This window comes from Lagenorhynchus albirostris, chromosome 2, assembly GCF_949774975.1.
Source record: "Lagenorhynchus albirostris chromosome 2, mLagAlb1.1, whole genome shotgun sequence".
Lineage (NCBI taxonomy): Eukaryota > Metazoa > Chordata > Mammalia > Artiodactyla > Delphinidae > Lagenorhynchus > Lagenorhynchus albirostris.
Genome location: NC_083096.1, coordinates 35,595,054 through 35,600,578, shown reverse-complemented (window position 1 = coordinate 35,600,578; position 5,525 = coordinate 35,595,054).

Genomic DNA, 5,525 nt, shown 5'->3' with positions numbered 1-5,525 from the left:
AAAAAAAAAAAAGAGTATATTCCTGGGGAAGGTCAAAATTGCAATTAGGTCAAGTATTAATATTAAATCTAGGTTTGGTATCAGAACTTTAGCACAGATGACGTCATTTGGGACCTGTGGTTCCCCCTTTAACAGTCAACCACTCTAGAATAGGGATTGTGCCTCATCTGTGTTTGCATTCCCTTCCTCTGCATTGCATAATGAAAAGTATTGATAGAATCGTCTGCTAAATGAATAAAGCAATGCAGAGTAAATGAAAAGAAGAGTCACCCAGAAACTCTACCACAGCCCCTCAAATCCATACTGATAACTTATTATATACTGCTTTTATGGTTTTTCTGTGTCTTTGGTCAACTAATATGTGAGCTCCTACAGTGCAAGCATCTTTTAAAGTATAATTTTCAAAAAATTAATAACATGATATTCATGTAAATATAAAATGAACAAGTGTCAAAGATTTCACTCAACTCATTAATTAATGAGGGAACCATTAAGATGTTACAGTGAATTTAAAGAAGAATTTGAGGAACAGATATATAATATATAGTCAGTCAAAGGCATTCTAAAATGACTTTTCTACTAGAAGCAAAACTGGTTAATATACAGGGCAACAAATTGTAATACTTGAAATCAGATTTTCTAACTGATGGAAATTAATTGAATCTCTACTGGACAAAATTCTTTTGCTTTGCCCTGATTGGGAATCATTTGCATTGTTCTCAGAAAAGAATCATTTGCATTCCTACCCATTTTCTACAAATTAACCTCTACTCTTATAAGAGAGTTGTAAAAAAGCCTAGTTAATAGAAAGTCAACCAAAATTACACACCCTTATGGAATCAATAATCCCTAGAGAGTGTCTGCTAGAGAATACTCAGTAATTCATAAAAAATGTCTCCAGGGCTTCCCTGGTGGCGCAGTGGTTAAGAATCTGCCTGCCAATGCAGGGGACACGGGTTCGAGCCCTGATCGGGGAAGATCCCACATGCCACAGAGCAACTAAGCCTGTGTGCCACAACTACTGAGCCCGCATGCCACAACTACTGAGCCCGCGTGCCACAACTACTGAGCCCGCGCACCTAGAGCCCGTGCTCCGCAACAAGAGAAGCCACCACAATGAGAAGCCCGCACACTGCAGCGAAGAGTAGCCCCCGCTCGCTGCAACTAGAGAAAGTCTGCATGCAGCAACGAAGACCCAACGCCTCCAAAAAACAAACAAATAAATAAATAAATAAATCTCTTTAAAAAAAAAGTGTCTTCAGTGATCTCTGTTTGTCTAGTTCCAAGTTTTGAGTAATTTTTAACATGCCACATATTCTATTTCTTGAAGAATACATGTTCCTCAGTATCTAGTGTACATAATGTTTGCACAATAAATAATAAAAAATGAAAGAAAATTTTGTTTATTGCTACATAAACATGAGTATAAAATAGAGCATTATTACAGGAAATAATTGCAAATAAGTCTTTGTCTCAATGGCTTATTTTAGATTCAGAATGATTAGGACTTTAGAAAGGTACTATATTGCTTATAATACTGTCTTCCTAACATTTTCTTCGTGAAATGTAAAAATATTTACACTAAGTGGGATATAGATAGACTATAAATATCCTCACAAAGTTCAGGTCAGGTTTTATGGTCAAATAAATTAAAAGAAATCTTTGTTTTCAAAGCGTATTGAATTTTGTAATTCCATATAAGGGATTACGTGTTTTATTATGGGTGTCCAAGGTTGAATAAACTAATAAATGAGCATTAACTGACCCTTCTAGACTGTTGAACAATTTGATCTAATCCAGATTGTTTCCTGGAGAACTAGGGTAATAAATCAGGTGCAGAAGTTGTACTCAGACTGGTTTGATTACTTTACAAAGGGATGGCGGCCAGTAATTAGCGGAAGAGATCAGAAGGTGAGGGCAGAGGGGTAGAAAAACAAAAGTCCGCGATGCCTAGGCTGGGGGAAGAGTTGTGGGGAGTTAAACAAGGGGAACACACCCTGTGATGTGTGTGTGTGTGATTTTAAGAGAATTGGGAAAAGATTTTTAAAAGTTCTACAGTATGTTACGAATGGATTTCCTTCGGGTCTTTGTCAAGACAATTCAGAAAAGATCTAAATTGCTTCTCTGATTATTTTTTATTTACCGAGTTGATGTTTCTTGAATGCCTCACCAAGAAAAACCTGGGCCAGAAAAGTAGCCTTTATTCAGATTACATGAGAATATATAAATTTTAAAAAGGTCAAACTGTTCATGAAGCATTGTAGAATAAGCTTCGCTTGTGAGTCAAAACAGACATGCACTACAGCAAGATCAGACTTGATGAATGACAAATAGTGTGTCTTTAAGTGGTGGCAATATAACTCTTCAAAGACTACTGCTCACCTTGTTATGTCCCTTCAGACTTACTGCAAAGTCCCTATTACCTACTGAAGCAGATTGCTATTCATTCCCAAAATCCATTCCATCCTTCTTCTTTAGTAATTAAACCACAATTATAGCTGGCACAAGATCACTTGGAATTTTTTTTTTAATACATTTCAGCCTGCCTGCAGTAATATATAGCCATGAGCTATGAGAATAAGTACTGCGTGCAACATTTAGAAAACACCATTAAAGGAAGTTGGTGTACCCTTTTTGCTCCCTTTTTACTGACTGGAATGTAGACATGATTCCGGTAGCTTGATATTGTACTATGAGGTAGAATCCAGCACATTGTAGGTGAGAGCAACCTTCTGCATGTGTAAGGTGCTGTTATTTTGGATTTGGTGACACCTTCAGCTGAAACCAACTCTAATCTGAAACACTCATGAATACAAGAAAATAAGGGCCAACTGGTATTTGAGTGAAAGGACCCAGGAATTTAAATTTGGAAAAAAATGTTTAATAGACTTTACTAAATTGTGCCTAGAGGCTGTTTTCCATCCCATGCACAGATTCTAAAAAAGCAACGGATGAAAGAGAAAACCTAGGAAGTGAAAACTGAATGTAAACAATAAGGTAAATGGATCCCTAATGAAGAAAACCCAAACGGATAAACAAGCTATTCTCGGAAAGTAGGCTGGATACTTGGTGAAGGGCATTACACTTTTTGAGGCGAGGTCCCATTAGATCTGGAATGCTCTTCCCAAGGGTTCCTATGCTTCTGAAATTATTTCACTTAATTGCAAGGAGAAACTCACCTATAGAATCTGACTTAGTTTTCAAACGTGCAGTATCACATATACAACCAAAAAGCGTACCTAAATGTCTTTGGGAATTCAGAAGGGAGTTATTCTGCCCCAAATGCAGCTGGCTTAATGAGAATAAAAGAAGAAAGACTTTGTTCCTTTAAGTTAAGAAAACGAAAACATTACTCTCCATGATTAGCAATGTTATCTTATTACAATCTATTCAAATTCTTGACTAATCCACAATGTCCAGTTAAAAAAAAGTGAGCATTTCAGAATCTCATATATTCCCCTTCTCTGCTTAAGAGTTAATATCAAATAGATGTCTTCATTTTTTATGTCAAAGGAAAGAAAGGAAGATGAGGTGTATTTGTATGTGTGTAGATTATCATCTACCTCCTGGTTTCCTACCTTGAGGTCCAGGGATAGGCTTCAGGAGGTCATGACCCCCCACTAAATTGTATGTACAACTTATGTGTGTGTACCTTTTTCTGGGGAGAGACTCCTGAGCTTTTATCAAATTCTCAAATGATTTCAAGACAATGAGTGTAGGTTGGATGGTGCAGAATACCTCAAAACCATGAAGCATGGTAACAGGCTATTGCCAGACTGCCAGAGGAAGTATCAGTGGGGTTGTCACCAACAAGGACAAGCTAGTGAACCCAAAGGCTGACCCTCCTCATGGTGAGTCCCCAGTGAAGACCCTGGAGAAATTTAACACATGTAACAATTATGGCTACAGAAATAAAGCAAATGACCATTACCCAACACAGGAGCACTCTCCCAAAAGTCATTTTCTAATCCTGATCATCTTTTAAGTTTCCAGCTATATTGAAAAGTAGTATGTTATGTGTTTATTGGGCCCTCACCATCACAAATCTTATAATTTGACAAAAACTCCATCATTATTGAGGTGAGTCACACAATAAGGGTGTTCATTCACCTATTTATAAAACAGGGAGAATGATCAAAGACACTCCCCAGCCTTCTTCAAACAGTGGCTTGATTGCTGAATAAGAGAAAACTTAACAAAAGGGCTTGGAGAATTTTCCAAGGAAATCACACCCTTGACACCTTCGTTATTGTTACTCCTCCAGATACATTACTAAAGCTCATACATTTAGCACTTTCTCTCAATTTCAAACTGGGAGAATTCCTAAGTCATTTTCATGCTATCAGAGCCCTTGAGCTTATAGAATTTATAATTGTTTTACTGTTACTATGAACGTTTCATTTTATCTCCATTGCTAACCATCCTATAGTGTTCCAAGTTCCTTATTCATAAATATTTGCATAACTATCATCTAAAAATGGTTTTGGTCAAGGTCATTTATAAGGGGAAGGCATTCCCTCCCAGAAGGGAGGGGTGGGTTACAGACTTGCTGTTAAGTGTTTCCTTTCTAATAATAAACTCTAGAAAGAGGACAGACTGTGTTTTAGTCATTGCATGGCAACCAATAGGTGATCATTAAATATCCATTAAATAAATTAATAAAGCTCTAGAATGTTGATAATGCATGGCAGCAATGATCCCACTAATATCATTTTGAAATGTTAATGGAACTTGATAAAGGCAGAAGTCACCAGTTAAAACCACCAGTTGGAAATATATACACAATCTAATAATTTGAGAATCATTTTAAAGAAGCTAGCTTCAAATACATTATGCATGATGTTACTATTGTGTATGTATAATGTACCAAATATTACCTTCTTTTGTGTGTGATTTTAAAAATTAGCTGTACTTTTTAATTAAAAATAACTTTTATTACATTTCTTATTACAAAAGCAATACATATTATTCACAAATTTTAGCATGATCTTATTTATCCAGGAGGTAAACTTTTCTCCAGAGAAATGTATCTCTTTGTTTGTACTTATAATAAAAATCAATGAAAAAAAAAAGTATTCAAAAGAAATCCACTGTGCCTTCACACAGTTATTATCCTTTTACAGAAGACGGATACCTACATTCTGAAATTTTAATTTAAGGTAATACTATGGACTTTAAACTTAAATACTCAAAATACCTAAATTTCTACCAAACACAAATTACCTTATATTCTGATTAAATACATGCAGATATTAATATGGGGACTTAAAAATGCCTTACATGGGCTTCCCTGGTGGCGCAGTGGTTGGGAGTCTGTCTGCCGATGCAGGGGACACGGGTTCATGCCCCGGTCCGGGAGGATCCCACATGCCGCGGAGCGGCTGGGCCCGTGGGCCATGGCCACTGGGCCTGCGCGTCCAGAGCCTGTGCTCCGCAACGGAAGAGGCCACAGCAGTAAGAGGCCCGCGTACCGAAAAAAAAAAAAAAAAAACTTACATGGATGAATAAATAACTAAATAAAAACA